Source organism: Tubulanus polymorphus, chromosome 3 (genome assembly GCF_964204645.1).
Source record: "Tubulanus polymorphus chromosome 3, tnTubPoly1.2, whole genome shotgun sequence".
Classification (NCBI taxonomy): domain Eukaryota; kingdom Metazoa; phylum Nemertea; class Palaeonemertea; order Tubulaniformes; family Tubulanidae; genus Tubulanus; species Tubulanus polymorphus.
The window spans coordinates 13,440,571-13,463,596 of NC_134027.1; the positions used below are offsets into that span (position 1 = coordinate 13,440,571).

Below are 23,026 nucleotides of genomic sequence, written 5' to 3' on the forward strand. Positions count from 1 at the left end.
TCCAAAAGTTGCCGGATTTTAGTTACTTCGCTGCCGGATTTTAGCGTGACGTAATTCTACTTCCGATTTCCCCATGAACTTCAAACCGGACGTACCCTGACGTCATTTTTTTCTGACTTTGTCAGTAAGTCAGATTCGGTTAAAAAGACACTTTCTAGAATCCACATATACACGTTTATCAAAGGGACGTCGTCCGTCTATAATTTAGAAACATTAGCTCAAGAAATTAATAAAAGAGCACGCTCAAGAATGGGCGCATCTGCTGGATTTGGATTAAGACTGATTAAAAGTGATAGCTCTGATAAAGTAAGAATAAAATTAGGCAATTTCTAGTTAAAAAACCTTTAGCTAAAATTTTAGGAATAACTCCAGGTGTAAGCATACGTAATGCTGATGCTACACCAAATATAATGCCTTTTACACACTTTTATATTTATTGCAATTTAATTGATCCTACAAAGACATTTGAAGCAACTAAAGACACAATTTGTAATTCTGGTTTATTTTATATTCTACCATTAAAAAATGTTAAAGAATTTGGAACACAAATAAATTATAATTTAGCCGAGTGCGATTTCAAACCATGCATTCCTCAACTTAATAATTTTAGATTAGAAATTAGAAATCACAATGGATATTTGATTGATTTAAATAATTTTCCTGTAATCAATGAATTAGTTATAAGATGTAAAGAGTAATTGTTTTGATATATAAATGAATATAACTGTTGGACCGAGTCTATGTTTTGGGTTATATTTTAAACATGGTAAAGAAATGAGAATTAAACTAAATGATGTAATTACTGATATCAAAAGTAAGTCATTTAATAATGCATCAATGATTAATAAAGAAAATTATAATATAGAAAAAGTAATTGATTTAATTAAAACATCTTTAGAATATTATGAACTAAATGCAGATGGAACAATCGATGATATTAAAAACATATTATCTAAAATATATGATAATCATAGAAGAAGTATTGAAATAAATGTTGAACTAATTATAACTAAGATAACTAAATATTTTGAAGGTGATTTTTTTTAATTAATAAATGAGTGATAATAAGTGGATGATAAATGGATAATATAATGGAGCATTATTATCAGTTGGAACTGTTTGGATATACAATGGTGTTAAAAAAAGTCTTTAAAATGGGAAGTGTTAATGTTGATAGATTTGATATAAATGATATCTTAAAATTAACATTAGCAGTTACTTTCTCTAATTTAACTATTGATTATTTAGAAAAACAAAAATATATTCCTCTTATAAAAATGCGTAATTTTTTTGTTAAATAAATGGCATCTGCAATTATAACTATTATAGGATCGGCAATAGTTAACGCTTTAGCATTTACTGGTGGTGGATATTTATTTAAGCATATTGATAAAAATAGTTAATTAGCAGAACAAAGAAGACATAACTTAGCATTAGAGAAATACAATAAAGCTGCAGAAGAATACAGAGAAAAGAGACAAAACTATATGGATTATATAAATAAAGAATTATATAATCAAAAAATTACACATAGAGATTTTCAATCAGTTGATGATGCAATGAGTTTATATAACGCAGTAACAAATAAAGAAAAATTACATCAATACAAACCTAAATTATCAGATTATTATACCCCAAGTAGTAAACAGAAGAAATATGAAATAATATGGATTTTAGGTGGAACAGTTATTGTTATATTTGTAGCATATAAATTTACTAATTAATTATATATTATTTTTTGTCAAATAAATGGATGATAAAATTGATAATATTGATATTATTTCTCATGATTTCAGTAAAACTAAATTAGAATTATATTTTGAAAAACAAATATTAGAATTTGAAAATGATTTAAAAGTTAAAAAGAAAAAATATTTAAAATCTAAAATCATATATTATTTTATTATAAGTGGTTCAGTTACAATAAGTTCTGTAATAACATTTCTAGCAATAATGAATTTAATATAAATATTAATTCCGATTTTAGAGCGCATGGTAAATTACATGGCGTTGGTGAACAGTTTGAAATAAAAAGAATTGATTATATGCATATAGTTGGAGCTTATCATCATTATAAAATTGATAATATTAATGGATGGATTAATTTCATTTTAGAAAATAGTGAAGGATTTACAAAATCAGCTATACAAAGAATAAATCAATAAGAATTTATTTAATTTGTATTCTAGGTGCGTAAGTTGAAACAAGATCACCAATAGTTGGAAATGATAATACTTCATTTGATGCGCAGAAACAATTCAAAGATTTATTTGAAGATTCCATTCATAATGATTAAAATGGATCGATTCCAGAAAATATAGTCAGTTACCAAAATTATTTAGATAAATCTCACGTAAGATTAAATTATTGTATAGGACCCAATTTATTAATTATTTCTGATGATTTAATATTAAAGATGGGAAATATAATTGGTTATAATAATTTAATTAGAACTGCATTAATACATAATAAGTTTGGATTAAATAATATAAATAAAAAAATTATCACCGCTCCAAAATTAATGGAAGGTGAAAGAATTTAAAAACATATTCAAACAACAGATAATGCTAAATTAGCTATAACTTATATAGGAATTGTAATTGGAGGAATATTATATTTTAAATTTTAATTTTTATAAAATATAAATGGAAGTAGAAGGTGGAGAAGCTTATGAAATGGGAGAAATGGGAAATAATAATGATGGATTTATACCTGATGAACCACAACCTGATTTTAATGAAACTAATATTGATAACGATAATCAAACAGCATATAGTTCTAATTTAGCAGATAGTGGTTCTAAAGCCCCTTCAACAGAGGAGTTTGATAAAAAAAACTAGATCGAGAATAAATGCTGAAAATGAAAATCCAGATTTAGTAAAACAAAATTTAGAAAATAATGAATTTATATATAATTTCGAACCTATATTTGAAAATTCTGGATATAGTATAAATAATAAAGGTTCTAGACTTTTAGTACAAGAATTAAAATTTAGATGGTGAATATAATTATCATTTGAAAGATGATAATTATATTAATATCATTTATAAAAATCAAGATAAAATATTAGCAGAGTCAACTTTGAGAAAATTAGACCCATCTAGAATTAAAAGAATAAGAAATAGTAATGAAATGGAAAATGTTACACAAGAAGAAATAAATCAAAATGAAAAATTATTTAAACGAAGAATTAAAAATTTTTATGAAATAATCAATAATAATTTAGAAACAGAAACAACCTCTGAACAGAATATAACTTCCAAAACTAGTAAACTTAAATAGAATAAAGTTCCAATTGAAAAGCTTTTACCGAAATGATTAATAGATGCAACAAATCAACAATTGGGAGATTTAAATATATTTTCTGATAAAGCAATTAGAGAAATTATTAGTATAAGAAATAAAGCTGATAAATTTGCGCATGATAAAAGTATAAGAGATTTTAAAATTAGAACTTTAGAAAAAGAGATAGAACTGATAAAATTAAAGAAATAGAACAATTAAAATTAGATAGAGATAATAAAGTTATTGAAGAAATTGAATTTAAAAAAAAGAAATGTATATTTAGAAAAAGAAAAAGATGATTTAGATAATAACATAGAATTACAGAAAGTAGAAATTAAATTATTATCAAAATCATATGATTATAATATTAATGGATTAAAAGTTATTTTTAAAGATTTGTTGATAAAACCAAATTCTGAAATATCATTGAAAGAAAGAATAAAATTATTATTTAAATTAGAAGGTATAACAATTCTTTCAATTCTAACAGCTGTAACTATAATATTTACAACAATAGGTTTAGCTATTTCAAATTCATTAAAATCTACGCCTACTCCTTAAAAACCAGATAAACCACCAAATAATAATAATTCTATACAGGATAAAGTGAAAGATGGATAAAAAAAATTAGCAAAATATTTATGGGAACTATCTAAAAAATCTGCTGCAGCTTTACCCGGAATTATTGCATCAATTGTTGGTTTTATATTGAAATCTGCAGGGAATATTCTTAACTTTGCTGCTGAGCATATTATTTTATTTTTAATTACAGTTGTAAGTGCAATTATTTTTGGATTAGTAAATATGATTAAAAATAAATGATTAATTTTTTTTTGTTAAATAAATGAGTGGGAGTTATACAAATTCTTCTAAAAATTTTAGAATATCTAATGCAATTAAAGCAAAAAGATCTCACCATATAATTACTCATAATCCTTCTAATATTAATCCTGATGAAACTTTATATGTTAGAATCCCTCGATTAACAAAAAATACTTTTTATGTTCCAAATAGTATTTATTTGTCAGCTGATATAAAAGTAACTGGTCATGATAATAATCATGTTGTTGATAATGTTGGAAGATATTTGATTAAAAAATCAATTGTAACGATTGGAACAAATTTTTCATTTTAAGATTATAATTTATTTAGGTATTATAAAGATTTATGGTTAACAAAAGAAAATAGAAATAATATGATATTTCAAGGCATCCAATCAGAAAACCAAAATAAATTTAGATATGAAGCTAATAATGCAGTAGTAACTAATGCTGAAGATAATTTAATAAAAAAGATTAATGGTAGTAAATATAAAATTCCATTAGACTTTGAATTGATAAATAATAATGCGACTTTATATAAATACGTTATAGAAGAAGATACTATATTTGAAATAACTTTTGCTCCTGTTAATGAAATTGTATTATCAAGCGTTGTTAAAGATATCGGTTATAAATTATCAAATATATCTTTAGAATATGACACACTAACTGATGAAAATATTGCGAGCATAATTAAAACTCAATATCATCAAGGATTTTCATTATTATATGATTATATTGAAAAATTTAAAATTGTACCTATTAATGCAAATGATGAAATAATCAATGAGAATATTAACTTCCCAAGAAGATCTATTAAAGGCGTATTAATATTTTGTACAATTGCAACATATTCTAATGGCGTAATAAATGTTGATAATTATTATAATCCAGAAATATCAAAAGTAGAAATAACCGTCGAAGGTATAGCTAATAAAGTATTTTGCCAGGGAATGAGAATGATTGATCAATGGCCAGAAATTTAAAAAAAATTTATGATTGAAAAAATGAAATCATCTGAAGTTAGTAATATAAACCAAATTGATTATACTGGTAATAAATATGCACTATGGTTAGATTTTAGAACCACTGAAGATAACTTATTACGTGGTTCTGGGAAAAAAACTACAGAACACTAAAGATGGAATACAATTATTCATGAAAAAGAAAAAAGGAATCAAACATTTCAAAATGCACATTCATCTTATATCTGACGCGCAATAAAACATTATAAATTCTCAATTACACAGTGTTATGTTTTAGAATTAAAATTTAAATAAAAAATGTTATAATAAATGGAAGGTGGAATATATGAAATACAAAGCCCAAGTGAAATGATATCAGATATATATTATATAATACCCTATGATGAATACAGTAAGTATTTTGGAGAATTCTTTAATCAATTCAAATATAGAATAAGTAAAATAGAAAAGAATATTGAAACTAAAAAAGAAGATAATATTGAATCTAAAATAGAAGATAATATTGAATCTAAAATAGAAGATAATGTTATACCTTCTACATCGAATAATGATAATTATAATACAAAGATTGAACCTGATATCAAAACCAAAAAGAGAAATGAAAAATATTGTGACGTATGTAAGAAATATATATCATATAAAAATTGGGCATCACATAAGAAATCAAAGAAACATGAAGAAAAAGAAAAGAATAATAATGATAATAATATATCTGATAATAATATCATAGATATTGTTAATACAATTGAAACTAATGATACCATAGATAATATAACAGATAATGTTAATACATATGAAACTAATGATGATATTAAAACAGATAATGAAACAATTGATGATTCTAAAAAACATTGTAATGTTTGTAATTTAGATATCTCTATAAGTATTTTTCTAAGCATAAAAAATCTCAGGCGCATATAGAAAATGAATGGGAGTTAGAAGAACATGAAAAAGAATTAGGTGAAATAGAAAGAAATAAAACGTGCCAATATTGTAAACTGAACCTGTTGATGAAAATACATCTAATTAATGTTTATAAAAATGTGAGTATGATACCATTGTTAAATAACCCAAAGAAATATATCCAATAGTTTGATCCTAAAACTAAACAATATTATATATTCTATAAGTTGTTATTTGATAAATTATTAGCTTATGCAGAAGATAATCCTAAACAAATATATAAATTATTATATTTTAGAAATATGGATTTAAGTTATCTAATGAAAAATTTTGGATATCATTTTGATTTCGATTTTGATGAATACTTTGAAAAATTAAGAAAAGAAGCTTAGATATATCCTTATTAAAAACTGATGCTTCAACTAAAATAAATAAATCTACCTAAGAATTATTATGAATTAGATATAAATAAAGATGATTTTATAAACTTATTAGAAACAAAATTAGAATAATCATTATAAAAATATTTATGATATCTATGTACTAGACGTACGAGTAAGAATCCAAGAATCCAAGAAAGTAAGAAAGGTACGAGAGGTACGAGTAAGAATCCAAGAATCCAAGAATTCTTACTTTCTTACTTTCTTACTCGTACGTCTAGTACATACATATATAAATTAGTTAATCTAAGTATAGAAATAGTTATAATATAATCTATTTTTAATTTTTATTAAGTGAAAACATATAATTTTTTTCATCTTTATATTTTTAATTATTATTTAACTAATTCATATACCCAAGTACTAGAGGTTCGAGTAAGAATCAAAGAATTCTTACTTTCTTACTTTCTTACTTTCTTGGCAAGAATCTTGGTTTCTTATTCGTACGTCTCGTACTTAGATATATATAGTTATTTAAAAAAAGGGGTTTTAGGTATTAAGGTATCTAATACGTACCTAATATGTATCTAATACATAAATGCTTAAAGTAGCTTATTTTATAAGTTTATATTCATAGGGAAATTGAAGCCTCAGAAGTAATTTTGAACCTTTATTACTTTTTAATTTATTCTTATATTCATCATGTAATTCAGTAGGTATAATTTGATTTTCTGCCAATGATTGTTGCATAGATTTTCTATCTTTATTGTAGAATTAAACTAAAAATCTTATATTCTCTCTAAAGTCTTTAACAATTGAACTATATTTTTGATTTAAAACCCAAGTTGTTATCCCAAAATGTCTCCCAGAGAAAAACGTTTACGGCATTTACTAAGCCCAGATGGGTTATCTTCCTGAGGTTGGACTATGCCGTCTATATGACTCCAGTATGCGCGACGCAGCCCTTTTTGTACTATTCTCTTCAATGCCTTGAATTTAGCTTGATGAGAGTGGTGGCCACTTTTTATGTATTTCTTGTGGATACGGTCCCTCTTCTTGATGAGCTTCTTTAGTTCTATAGTAGTAACCCACGGCAGTCCATCCTTTGGTTTTGTGACTTTGTGGGGGACATTTTCTTGCACGATTTCTATGACCTTGTCTCTAAAGAAGTTCCACATGTTGGTGGCAGTACATCCTCTCCGATACATCTCCTGAACCCTGGCACTTATGGATGTCGCACTTTCTTTCATCCTGGCCCACTTCGCATGACGATATAGTGGGACCTTCCTTGGTTTCTGTTTCAGTTTGATTGGAGCATAACTCACCTCCAAGAACACTATGTCATGCTCAGCAATTGCTGGCATTGGTTCAATGCGCATTACTTTAGATGGGTCATTGGTTACTATGAGGTCAAGTATGTTGTCTCCTCTTGTGGGAAATTCAACCATTTGTTGTAGTCCATTATCATCTAACATGTCACTGAAAAAAATGTGGTGGTTGACATAAGGGGCGCCTGGTTTGATGATCTTGTTGCACCAATCCCAGCTTGGTAGATTAAAATCCCCGCCAACCAGGAGCACACCATTACGAATGGAGCATACACGATCCATGATTGTCTTCAGCTCGTTATATCCGTGTTAGTTCGATGTTTTTGGGTTGTAGAGCGAACAGAGGTAGAGTGACTTCTGGCCAGCCATCTCAATTTTGCACCACACAATCTCGCAATCAGTTTGGAGTTCCACAACTGGAGAACGAATGTAGGTGTTACTTACTGCAATCAGGACGCCACCACCTTCCATGTTTCTGTCCTTCCTAAATAGTTTAAAGCCAGGTGGAAAGACTTCATTGTCCTTCATGGAGTCGTCAAGCCATGTTTCGGTCCCTATTATGATATCAGGTTTGCAGCTTTCTACCAGGTTTTGAAGATGGGGCCTCTTGTTTCTCAGGTTTTGGTAGTTGACGTTGAGAATTTTCAGTGGCTTAGCGAGAGATGGACTAGGCCAGTCAGAGCGTCGGTTAGTTGATGCGTGTGCTGGTTTCATGTGTTTGGGGGTCGACGAAAGCGATGTATCTGCGATCAATGAATCGTCGCGGTCTGTTAGCGCTTGAAATCTGTTGTGAGTGCTAAGGTTCAGGTTGAAGCATACACTCGAGTAGTGCATTCCGTCACAGATCAGGCAGTTCCAGGCCACTGCACTATCAATCAGGTCATCATACGATCTGGTATGGACTTCCTGGCAGTTAGCGTGATACCATTGGTTACATGTATCGCATACTATACCCCTGTCCTCCCAGGTTACAGGTTTTTCGCATGTTCCACATGGATATAGCGATGCCGATGAGGGCTGATCGCTGATGACTACAGCAGGTCCTGGATTTGGGTTCACATCGTTAGACAGTAGCAATAACAGGAGTGAGATCCGTAGAAACATACCTGTTCTGCTGCGCGTCTTGTTAGGTGAGTGTTGTGATAGGAATTCAGACAGACTACTCTTCAGTGTAAGCAGAGATGCAGCTTTGAACAGCAATTTTGTAGAGGCTCTACATTGAACAATACTTGTATCATTCCCGGTGGTGTCAGCCCTGTACAGTAGCAGGCGACAGATGAAAAGATTGAGTAGAAAACACAGTCCTATCAGTATCAGCATCGTGGCAATGTTTTTATCGTCTTTTCTCATCAACTACTAGTTAAGTTTCTCCCTTGAGTAATGGATTCTTATGCGAAACAGCCTTACCCACATTTACAGTGACCGATAAAATACTTTTGGGACCCGAAAAGACTCCAAGATAGCAAAAATTTGTTGGAGTTATTTTGGAACAGCAGAGAAAACCAACATGTCCGCCGCGCGCATGCACCTCTCTAGGTTCTTGTTAATATTTCTTCATCTTTTAAATCTTCTATCTTATATACAAAAGGTTTAGTTAATATTATGTTTTTAATCTTAAATATTTCTTCAGTAAAATTTGGAGTATAAAATGTTTTTCGATATTTAGATATTCTAACATGTTGTCCTGGTTTAAATTTTGGTTCTCCGAAATCATGCGTTACAAATGCTCCATATAAATTGTTCCAAACTATTTCTGAGTTTTCTAATTTTCTAGCTTGTATAGGTTTCATACCAATACTTGAATGTTAAGAATTATTATAACCTCAACTAAATCATCTAACACATCGATATATTTATATGTTTTATTAGCTGTAAAATATTTCAACATTCTAGTTTTCAATGTTTTATTAAATCTTTCGATGATAGATGCTTTATTATCTGAGTGTGTTGAAAAATACGCTACATAGTTATCAGATAATAGTTTTTTAAAATCTTTATTATAAGATTCCTTACCTTCATCAAATTGTATCTTGCCTGGAATAGCTTCTTTAAATATAAATTTAAAAGCATTTTTTTCTTCTATACCAGTTTTATTTTTGATTGGAATTGACCATGCGTATCTACTGAATATATCTATAATATTCAATATCCAAAAATATCCTTTGTTGTATTCTTCTAAGTTCTTCATATCTATCAAATCTGCTTGCCATTGTTGATCAATATATGAAACCATAACTTTTCTTGTTAAATAATTTTTATCCATTTTCTTATGGATTTGATATGTTGGTTGATTTTGTAAGCATAATCTTAAATCACTATATTTTATATTTTCTTTGTCAGATTTTATTTTATCCCCTAATTCTGAAACACTAGAATATGATACTCTCTGGGTTATAATATAAATCTCTTAAATATTGTTCTTTTTTCATCTTATTTTAATCCATTAATAATAATTTAGATTTAGTTTTGTGTATAATAGGTTTATAATCATCACTACTATCATCATTATCATAATCATCATTATTATTAGATTTGGATTTATACTTATATTTATATATTACACCAGAGAATATAATAACTGTTACTAATCCAATTGTAATATATAATTAATTATTACTTCCAGCATTAGAAGAATTGGATAAATTATTATTTGAACTAATATCAGGCGATTCATTTATATCAGTTAATTTCTTTTTTTTAGCTCTTTTCAATTCTACAGATCTTTTACCTAATTCCCTTGCCCACTGTATTTGTTTTTCAGATCTAGGCTTTTTCTTAATATCATCACTCATTTATTGTACTTAATTTTTGTTCTGATTCAATATTATCTGATTTATTTTTATCTTTAGATACTATAGGTTTAATGTTAGAAAATGTTATAAATCCAGTAGACATTACTGTCATTATTCCACCTAATTGAAATGAAGCGTACCCAACCCATTTCTGTAATTCTGTCATAACTAAGTAGTCATTTTTTAAATCAGTATATAGTTTATTTTCGTCATTGATTGGTATTATCCTGTTACATAATTTAGAATAACATTTTATGATACCATCCGAAATAGAGTCATTTATTCTAGCTAATCTAGCTTCTTCAGATATTTTGAAATGTTTGATTACTTTATCAGGTTTCATGGCATCTAGTTCTTGATAAGTTATAATTCTATTTAAGAATTCTTTAGATTTTCCGCTGGCAATTAGTAACTCAAGATGGTGCTTACAATATCAGTAGTACTCGTAATCAATATCATTATCAACTTGAGCACAATCAGTTACAACTGTATCTTTATTATCTGTAATACCTAAATCTTCAATTGTCTCTTCAATATCAGTACTATTTCTTTGACATTTATATTAGAGAAAAAGTGAAAAAAAATATTATGATTATTCTAAAATGATACTAGTAACTCATTAGGTTAATAATAGTGTTAGCACTAAGAATACTAGCTATTCGAAGTTATTGTTTTTTTATTTGAATCTATTCAAAATCTATTTAATCTAGTGTTAATTAAAATTGCATAAGAAAATATTAAAAATATAATAGATTTCAATATCTATTTGAAGATATGTAATTTTCATTAAAATCTATTCGAAATCTATTAAATCTAGTGTCAATTAGAATTGCATAAGAAATTATTAAAAATATAATAGAATTCACTAGCTAGTTGAAGATATTGTTTTTTTTAATACTTTTTATTTAAATTAGGATTCAATATCTCACTTTTTTGTCTATCTATAGGAGCGGTAACTATAACTGTCCAGATAAGTCATTTCGGATCCTCGATAATAAATCCTCAATCCGAAAAGTAATTTAACGAAAACGCTGGGTGGAATTACTACTTCATAAACACATATATTTATTATGGAAATAGTAGCGATCGAAGATAGAATAATTGAGAAAAATAGAAAAGCGGTCCTAAAGGACCGGTTATTGCGTTATCACAGTTAAATTTTTATTCTGTAAACAACAACACTCAAACACAGAACTGTAACCAATCAATACAGAACAGTTGTTTCCATCAACAACGACCGAACGACTAATGTAGAAAAGCGGTCCGATAAGACCGGTTATTGCGTAATACCAGTTAACAGTAACCAATCAATACAGAACGGCTGTCACCATTAACAACAGCCAAACGACTAATGCATAACAACACAATATTAAAGCAGATTCTGTAGTGATTTACACAATCGCGATTACATCATTTGATTTCTATATACAAAGATCGTCAGTGTTGTAATGTACATATAAAATTTATAATTTCGACCAGAATTCTTTAATTACTGAATGGTTTTCAATCATTTCTTCAATTTCTGGCAAATATTTGACAACATCAATAAATGCCAAACTTAATAATTGGAATTTTTCGTATTTTATTAACCTACCTACTCTTCTCAGTTTTCTTTCAAAGCCGGCACTGATATCTATGTTTTTTTAACCCAAGCCCCTATATTTAAATAACCCCCGAAAATGATATGGTCCCATAGGTGCTTTGCTTTTCTATTTAATATGGTTTTATAACTTGTTTTTAATATATTAGTAATTTTGGCAAATGAAATAACTTCTTCACTTTGTATTTCTGGAAAGCTTAATATATGTTCTGTTTCAATGATTAATTAAGATTTTTAAAACTCATTCAACTCATATCCACTCATTTTTCGTAGTTTTCAATTCAAGGTGTGTTGTTGGTAATTGTGGTAATGATGATACGCGCGGTAATTGTTTATTACGTATTACATCGCTCAGCATTTTCCCCATTTCTTCATAATCCAAATGTTTTTGTAATTTTTGTAAAGTTTGTTCGTCAATCTCTTGAGTTACATACTCCATTCCTGTTGATTCCTGGGTTTCAATATCCATCGTTTCTGGTTCCTCTTCCGGTGTTTGACTTGAAAATTCTGGTTGATTTCTGTATTCCATTTTAATCTAAAAGATATCTATCTAACGTAGAATAGAATTAACTTATGAAGCGGTTGTTGTGAAAACGAATTACTGTACTTAAATATAATTAAAGGTTTTATATTTAGTAACCCCCTTCCCCTACTTCATAATAACTACAAAAAAACGGTACTTACATTTAGATTTAGAACTGTAAACTGTAAACTCCTAATTGTGTTTCGAGAGAGAAATCCTATGCGTCCTGTATATGCGACCCAGGATGATGTAATGCGACTGAGGTGGGTGATTCACTATGTCTTAATACGTCCAGGCACTGTCTGGTGCTATGGAAACGCTGGTGACGGGTGTTCTTTTATAGGCTTAATGAAATTTATTAATTCTTTACAGTTGAAATGTAAGCGGGTAACAGATGTTAACCAAACTAGAGCTAATACAACCAGTTATATAGGCTGAGTGTTATCGGGCGTTTATAAAGATTCAACGTATTTTTCATTATGTGTTGAATTCCATAATTCAACAAATGTCCTTGCTTTAACCAACTGGTCTAAATACAACTGTAAATCTAGTTTATTTCCTTTCCTAATATTTTCCTTCTTTTCAAGAGGTCTCAGGTTTTTCCAATTCCATATCAATTTCTTATTGTATTCATCATTCATATCAAATTTCGATATTGGTAACACGTGATCAAATGAAAGTATTCACCATAATTATCTATATTCATTTTATCATCGAATGAGCTACCGGCTATGCGTGCACCTGACCGCAGCTGACTGTCAACTCGGTTATAGCGACCCCACGTGAACCCGGAAGTAATTCAATAGCGTGCGGCTTTGAATGGGGCACTTTGAACCGTTTTTCTCTTCTTCTGAATGAAAGTTGGCCATGCCGACTGAATGCTGTGTTCCGTTGTGCGGGCAGCTCGGAGGACACGCTTTCCCGAAAGATGAGACTACGTTGAAATTACCACTTCAGGTTTGTTTACGCTTAATGCTCACAACAGGTGTTACATACAAGGTGTTACAATGAATGAAATCAATTTGATATGGGATATTTAGAAGATTTTTTAGCCTGATGGGTCGTTAAAAAAGTGTGAGTAGTCATTCTTCAATAATCTGGTAGTTGGGCCTCATCAGGCCTAAAAAGTGAAATTCAAGTATCAGTTTACCGTCACCCGCCACGTGTTGACTGAGGACCGCTCTCGCATGAAAACTTTCAATACGTACGTTTCAATTCTATGTTCTAAAAATCCGGAGAGTGGATTTATAATGTACAAAACTTATAAAAGTAATCGAGAAACGTTTTTTAAATCAATATTTAATGTGTTGATTGCCTTTTGAGGTTTGGATTGCAATGTTTATGTCTTGAAATTTAGGGATTATTATCGGGTGTGACTGCTTTAAGTCAGCTAACTTATTTTGATAGCTGAGCTACCACTAGCGCCATCCATTGAACAAAAGTTGAAGTGTTGACAAATTTTACTGCCAACGCTGCCATAATCATTGATTATGACTAGTCTCAGTTGAAGTTTAATATATTTTTTGAATTATTCTATGTACAGGTACATCACCTCTGCAAAATCGACTGAAGAAAGATGCGGTACCATCAGTGTTTCCCTGGAATTCAGAAATTTCACCAGCAGGACTTAGCAGGAATGATAGATACATGAAACGTAAAAAGCTTCTGTCGGAACAAGAATCTGCGGCCAAAAAACAATGTAAAGTGGCACTTTATCAAGTAGCAGCGCATGTAACAGTGGGGGAAAATTGTCAATGTAAGGACCTTTGAGTGAGAAATTGTGAAGATGCATTCCAAATTTACACTCAACAAAAAATAATCTTGCCTTTTCAGATCTTCCCGTTACTGTGTGTGAAGATTTGCCTGATTCTGCACCACCGATCACCAGTATTGGAGTACAGTGTGAAATTGTTTCGGTTTACTCTCCCTTGGACCATTACGGGAAAAATGATGACTGTTTTCATTACTACACTGGGTTGGAATCACGAAAGAAATTTTATCTTGTGCTCAACGTGCTAGGATCTGCAGCTTACCAGTTGAACTACTATCAGGGAATAACACCGATTATATCTGTCGACGAACAATTTTTAAAATTAAGTGTCTCATTAAATTAAGGCTATATAAATGTGACTTTGAACTATCTCAAATGTTCAATATATCTGAAAAAAATTGTGCGGAACATTTGCATAACATGGATTAATTTTATGGCCAATGAACTGGATGAAATCAATTGGTGGCCAGAGAAGAAGTTAGTTCAGTTTTACATGCCAACCGATTTTCCCATCAAATTATCAGGTACATTAATCTGTTTTACAGTCAAATTTATTTCCACATGTCGAACCTGCGCCTACATCATGTGTGTACATAAAAATTACCAAACGATGCCAATAAAATGCACTCGTCCATCTCAGGGTCTGTGAACATAGGGTGTTGAAAAAATCTGTTTTGAGTGGTCGTATGGAGTATTCTAGAGTGTGAAGCTAATTCATTTAATTAAAAAGGCTAATGTTCAGTTGCATTCTCTAGTTACAGTATATGCCATTTCTGCAGTTGTGAGAACCAGATAATCCATACGCTGCTGAAAATGACCTTATGTACATGAAAAAATCTGGTGTTAAGGAATTTTTAATTAGGGAAAAGGTAAGATAATCATAAAATACATGTTTTTGCTCATTATGACGGCAGTGGAACCTCATTATAACGAACTCATGAACGGAATATAATGTTTTATTTTTCAGTCAGCAATACTGTTTGGTCAAGATGGGTACACCTAATTTCATTTTTCTGACTTAATTTTAGATTTTACCAGGATCCGTGTCTGATACAGATATAGAAGTAATAGAGAATGCTACACGTTGGCAATCTACAAACAAGACTTGGATTTCTTCAAGACTGAAACGCATGACAGCATCCTCATTTGGAAGAATATGTAAAGCCACTGCTGCCACTGATTTAAAAAAAAACTAGCATCTGATTTATGTTCCCCGCAGCCAGAACTCAGCGTTTCATCCATCGTACATGGGAGAAAATACGAATCAACAGCTATCACAAAGTTTGAGTCAGTGTTTGGCGTTAAAGTTAACAAATGTGGATTGTATATTTCAAAGGACAGGCCGTATATAGCTGCATCTCCTGATGGTACGATTGACTCATTGATACATTGATTGAAGTTAAACGCCTTATGCCGCACGCAATCAAGCTATTTACGAGTTAACTGTAGCGTATTTGATAAACGAAAATGGCTCACTCGAACTGAAGAAAGATAAACCCTACTATTACCAAGTTCAAGGACAGTTATTTTGCACAAATGCAACAACGTGTTATTTTATTATTTTTACATTTAAAGACATGAAAGTGATAAAAGTTATCCTGGAAGTCTTTGTCCAGGATCAGATGTTCCAAGAATTAGATTTTTTTTCGATGTATATTTCAAAGATGCTGTGCTGGAGCGGTACTTCTTCACAAATTATTCAAAATATATGTAAATGCATTATTGCTGAAATATGTCTTTATCCTGTCTATGCATCTCGTGAAACAATAACAAGTAATTTAAAATTACAGAAATAGAAACAAATTATTTTTTGATTATGCTTCCAGCCATCACTGTTTTCGTATAGTTCATTGGATGTGTTAAGATCTTGAAGGTTTTAGCAAGTCCAATGATTCTCAATGTGGTTCAAGTACATGTAAAACAAAGAAAAACTTCTTGCGCGACTCTAATCCTGTGAAGAAATGAATATTCTCATCTGTTTTTCCATAGCGGTCCAATGGGGTACAGTCAGCAAGAAGTTCACACCACTGGACACCCGAACTAACGGAAGATCGAACTTCATTTCAATTTCGCCAGAATAAATATCTGAAAAACGTTTGAAAAATAAGTTAAAATCTGTAAATATTTTTTTGCTTTCAATGTTTTACTTAAGCTGTTTTATTTACTGTACAGTTTAATTTCCAAAGTCACCATTAACTTATCAATATTTACCTTCAATTTGCTTTTGATCGTCCAAATCAGTGATCGTTTCATTGGCTGAAACTTGGTTAAGGGCCTTCTTCCTTTGTTGTTCGGCTTCATAGGCCTGGGTCTAGTTGTACAGTTCCGAATCAAGATTTAACTTTTGAGGTAACTCATTGAAAATGAACTAACTTTAACTCAGAGTTAAATCTAACTCACAACTGTGAAACTGGGTCCGCAGCAGCAAGTAACTGTTTGCGCTTTATCATCCATTCCTCTCGACTGATATGTGCAGGATGTGAAAGTTTCTTTGACCACGGAAATATCTGAATCATGTCTTTATCATCAATGGATGGCAGAGAGTACTAAATTCCATTTCTGCTTGATGCCTCATTTCTTCGATACTATTCTAATCTGAAAGACAAAAGTTATTAGGAAATAAGTATCTCCATTATATAGTTGTTAACATTCACCGTTGTTAAGAATCGATATTACACGTCCATTTTAAATGTTTTATAAACAGCTAGGCTACTAGTAGCTACTGGCTAAGAGATTTAATTACAGACTAGATGTAGCCGCCAGTAGGCTTATAGATTAACCTTTTCAGCAGTTACAGAATAGTTCACAGATCATTTAACAAAACGGGCAATATTAACCGTAGGCTATAGTACGTCTTATTTATGGCATCTGTTACAAATTTTATACCGATGTTAAAAACCGATACCGATAAAAAAAACCGGAGCCCGGAGACGAGAAAGCGTGTCAGGTATAAGTGCAGATCCGCACCTCTCGTGATTGACGCAATCTACTAAATGAAAGAATCCAGGCTAAAAATCTACTTTCTAGTGAGTATATCTTAAAATTAACCAATGTACTGAATTGCTGATGATATTTTGAATCTGAAATACGCCCGGTAGTGAACCACCCGGAGAGGTGCGGATCTGCACTTTTTACCGACACGAAAGTGTATCCTGTTCTCGCGATTTAAAGCAAAAAATCGAATAAATACCTTTCGATCAGCTACTTTTTTCTCCCAGACACTATAACAGTAATTGGAATATCAGGGGTTCAGATCAGAGGACGAGAGGACGAGAGACCACTCATCACCACAAGTAATTTTTTTTCCTAATAAATGGGAGAGAATGAACACCAACCAGAAAATAGTAATGTTAATAAAAATCAATATTATTGCCAATGTTGTAAAAAATACGTCGATACATCTAATAAAACACGACATGAAAAAACTGCAAATCATATAAAAAATGTAATAGATTTTGAAACTCCAGAAAATTCCAATGAAAGAAAAGAAAGATTAGAAAATATGAATGTAGATGAAATAAAATGTGAAGTTTGTAATGAATTTATAGTAAAAAGGAATTATAATAGACATCTCGAATCACAAAAACACCATCAAAATTTGAGTAATAATGTTTTAGGAAAAGATAAACCTCAACAAGTAAAAAAACCAACTTCAAAAACTAAATCCATTTCAAATAAACCTTACATGGAAAATGTTAGAAATTATATCGATTCACTAGAAATAAAAGATACAATTAAAATTTTAGAAACATCACGCAGTAAAATTGGACCTGCAGCTATTATATTTAGATTTTTTATAGGTACAACAATAGAAGATTATAGTAAATTTAATGAAATAATAGAAAAAATACTAGATTTGATAACAGATGTTGAATATCCAAAAATTAGTATCTCTGGGAAAGTAAGTTTTTTAAAGTCAGGAGATAAAATGGATTATAATATTCAAACACACTCTGAAGAAATAATTTCAAAAACACAAATAAAAGAGAAGTTAGAAAAAATATTTAATGAATTTAAACGTCATATTGAAGAAAGATATTTTGAGGGTTCTGGCTTAACATTGAATGAAATTATATATTTAGATTTAAATGTTTATAATACAAAAAGAAATAAAACATCAAAAAGTAATAAAATGTTTAAAAATGATTCAAACTTTACAACAGAAAAGGATATCAAAGCATCATCTTATATTAAATTACCATTTACAACAAAAGCAGTAATAAATGTTCAAAATGAAGATAATAAATGTTTTCTATGGTCAATTATTAGTTGCTTACATCCAACACAAGAAAATGTGCGTAGAATAACAGATTATCGGAAATATGAAACATTATATAAAATTGATCAATATCCAGTAACTATAAAAATGATTCCTAAAATAGAAAAAGTTAATAATTTAAAAATAAATGTATTCGAATTAATGCAATTACCAAAGACAAAAGGTGAAAATATTAAAGATTATACATTGGAAGCTTTATATTTAACAGAATATTATGATGATGAAAATGCTATAGATTTGTTATATTACAAAAAAGATGAAAATGAACATTATATGTGGTTAAAACAAATTGATTTATTCTTTAGAACAGAAAGTGATCACCATAATAAAATGTATCTATGTAGAAAATGTTTATCTAAATTTATGACTGAGAATACATTATTAAAACATAAAGAATTATGTGAGAATAAAGATTTTTGTAAATTAATAATGCCAACAGAAAAAGATTATAAATTGAAATTTACTAATCATAAATTGAAGTTGAAAATGATGATAAAACTGATTGGGAAAGCGCAATTGCGAGTTTAAAAGATGAAGCACCAATTGGTTATTTCTTTGTAGTTGATTTAGAATATCCTGATAAAATAAAGTTTAAAACAAGAAACTTACCTTATTGCCCAGAACATTAAACTGTAGATGATAGTTATTTAAGTGAATACCAGAAGAAAATAAAACCGAAAGATCATGTTTTTACAGAAAAATTAATAATAAATTCATATATATTGTTCATTATAGAATGTTAAAATTTTATCTAAAACAAGGAATGAAATTAAAGAAAGTACATAGATATATTGAATTTAATCAATCGAAGTGGTTAGAAAAATATATAGATTTCAATACTCAACAGAGAACCATATCAAAAACAGATTTTGAAAAAGATTTCTTCAAATTAATGAATAATAGTTTTTATGGTAAAACATGTGAAAATATTAGAAATAGAAATGATATTGAATTAGTAAATAATTCTGAAAGATTAAGACATTTACAATCAAGCCCTAGACATTTAGGAAATAAAAGATTTGAAGATTATTTAACAGCAGTTAAATTAAAAAGAACGTCAATGAAATTTAATAAACCTATATTCATTGGTTCAACTGTTTTAGAAGTATCAAAATTATTAATGTATGATTTTTATTATAATGTTGTACAACCACTTTTTGGGGAAAAGCATATTGAAATATTATATTTTGATTCTGTTACAGCTGACACCCCAATATTATTAAAATGTTATGATAAAATATTGATAAGAAGAATTTCAGAAATAATTCCAAAACAAAATGAATGTTATATTTCATATGGTGAAAAAGAATTAATACAAATAAATGGTTTAATGGATGTTTGGACAAGAAATGGATGGAAAAAATTAAAGAATATTATTAGGCATAAAACAAATAAGAAAATCTATAGAGTTAGAACTAAATTAGGATTTGTAGATGTTACAGAAGATCATAATTTAATTAAACGAAATGGCGATGAAATAAAACCAACTGATAAAAAAATTGGAGATGAATCATTACATAAAAGATTTTTCCAAAGAATGAATCATATGCCATTTGATGAAATAATTGATAATATTTATAATATAGAACCCGAAACATTAGAAGAAAAAGAATATTTTATCAAAGGATTTCATGGGAGATGGTTCAGCAGGTGTGTATAATTATGTTTGGGGTAATAAATATTGTTGGTATTTATGCAATCAAGACTTAAAATTATTAGAAAGAATAAAGAAATTCTGTGAAGAAGTTTATCCAAATAAAACATTTAAAATCATAGATGTTATGAAATCATCGCAATGTTATAGAATACATGTGAATAATCCTAAAGATTTTGCTATAAAATATAATGACGAATTCTATATTCATGCAATAGTGAAAAGTAATACTTCAACAAAAGAAAAGATAGTTCCAGATTATGTATTAAATGCAAAAAATAATTTTAGAAAATGGTTCTTCATTGGATTCTACGCAGCAGATGGTCCAAAAAGTTTCAAAAACCGCAAAACGATATCTTAAGCTCAAAAAGGAAAAGTTGCTATATCAGGATTGAATATATTATGCAATTCATTGGGTTTTAATATGAATATTGGATTGATTAAATCTAAACCAAATTGCTTTAATTTAAGCCATGTAGAAAATGAGTTAACAGAAGAAGTTTAGGATTTATTTGAAATATATAACCCATCAGATTATGTTTATGATTTATCAACTGAAGATGGTACATTTAACTGTGGATTTCCATTAATAGCAGTCAATACTGACGCCTACATACTAAAAATCAAGACAAATGACATAACAAAGACTTAAAAACATTAAAACATCATTTTGATTTTAGCAATTATCCCAAAGATCATGAACTATTTAGCAATGATAATAAAAAGATTCCTGGTAAATTTAAAGATGAACTAGGGGGTGATGAAATGATTGAATTTTTTGGGATAAGAAGTAAAATGTATAGTTATAGAACAAAAGATCATGAAGCTAAAAAGTTAAAAGGAATAACAAAACATGTGGTTGATAAACATATAGAATTTCAAGATTATATAAAGTGTTTATATAACTCAATTGTAATGAAACATAAAATGAATTGTTTAAGATCAGAAGATCACGAGATGTACATTAATGAAGTTGAAAAAACTAGTTTAAATCCATTTGATGATAAAAGGCATATTTTAGATGATGGTATAAAAACATTACCTTATGGTTATTAAAACATAAAATCAATATCATCATACTCGAAATCACTATTGGCTTCTTCATTTTCATTTAATTGTTTAGGTTCTTCTTCCATTTCATTTTTCTCATTTAAATTAAGTTCTATCTTGTTCCACATTTCATCTCGCTCTCTTTGTTTCTTTTTGTTTGTTAATTCATCAAATGGAATTATAATATGTAGGTTTAAATAATTTACAATCTTATTTAAAAAGAATTCATAATAATTAATTGAATCTGTTATTCTATTTTCCAAATAATACATTAATATTTGTTTGAATATTTTTTTTTTATTTTTCATATCTTCTGTTAATTTAGGTTTTTCATAATAATCGTTAAATAATAAATATAAATACATTTTCTTTTGTTTTGTGTTAAATGTTGACGGAATAATTGTTTTTATAATATCTTTTTTTGTTATTTCACCATTTTTATTTTCTATCATTTTCATTTTTTCAAGCCATTGCATATATTCTGGTGTATGATCTTCTATAGAAAATATTTTAAAAATTTCATCAAGATAATTTAATTTTGGATCTATGAGAAAATTTCTAGTTTTTTCTTCACCCAATAAATTCTTTTGCCATCCACATTCATTACAAAATAACACAGTACCTTCTTGCCTTAAGGTCGCATAACTACATTGTGGGCATTTTTGTTTATAATTTATTGGTAATAGATCTTCATTAAGCTCTTGGTATTTTCTTACGTTTTCTTTATGTTTTATTGTTCTATTATGTAGATTTGAATTACTTGTTGTAATAATCAATTTACAATATTTACAATAATGTTTTTCTTGTTAATTCATTATATTGTTTTTCTAACTTTTCAACTGTTTCTTTATTATCTGGTAACGTTTTCTCATATTTTATGTTTTCTAATAAATTATCTTTTCTTTCATTGAATTCAGTTTCAAATTTATTAGAAATTTTATCTATATGTGCTTTACGAAATTGATGATTCTCCCAATCTTCTGTATTTTCAGGGCTATATTTCATTCGACAAGGCTCACAGAAATGATCTTTTATATTATCCTTATCATAGAATAAGAAAGGTCTTTTCCAAATACCTTCAGGTTCAACTTCAACAGAATTACTATTACTTTCATTACTATCAACATTAGCCGTTGCGCCATTAATTCTACACTTCTCTGAATGTTTTTTAACATAATTTCTTGAGAATGATTTATTACATTTTGGACAGTTTAGTTTAGGGGGTTTATAATTTTCATCATGTTTTTTCACATGTCGAGCCATATTACTTTTTCTTAGAAGTTAACCACAAATTTCGCATGGTATCTTCTCATCCATTTATTAAGGAAAAATTTTATTAAAATTAATTTTTAGTGATGAGCGGTAATTTTTTCATGTTATAAATAATGGTAGAATTAAAAGAATACAGAATATTTGTTGATTCTAGAAGGCTTACAAATTATAAATCTCATAATTTACTAGTACAATTAGATAGAGAATTCAAGAATTGTGTAGATTAAAAATTAGTTAATATAAGTTTATGTAATTCTTTTTACAATATATCGAATAAAACTATTGAACATAGAGCCTTTTTAATTTTTGATAAAGGTAAAAATGAATGGTCCTATATATATTTAAAACCGGGGTTATATAATTTAGATACATTAGCACAAG

The 23,026-nt window shown here is 28.9% G+C and overlaps 1 protein-coding gene and 1 long non-coding RNA gene across 8 annotated transcripts in view; both read left to right on the forward strand.

Moving 5' to 3' along the window:
* Positions 1 to 23,026, forward strand: part of LOC141902693 (zinc metalloproteinase nas-30-like) — a 184,423-nt gene that overhangs the window by 101,863 nt on the left and 59,534 nt on the right. The gene's annotated exons all lie outside the window — the stretch shown is intronic.
* Positions 11,324 to 16,131, forward strand: LOC141902694 (uncharacterized). Of its 2 annotated transcripts, XR_012618921.1 has the most exons (6): positions 11,324 to 12,882; positions 12,992 to 13,576; positions 14,163 to 14,375; positions 14,453 to 14,914; positions 15,146 to 15,259; positions 15,419 to 16,131. It is a non-coding gene; the product is annotated as an uncharacterized LOC141902694 (long non-coding RNA). The 2 variants fall into 2 exon arrangements; XR_012618920.1 differs by having other exon boundaries at positions 11,328 to 13,576; positions 15,419 to 16,126.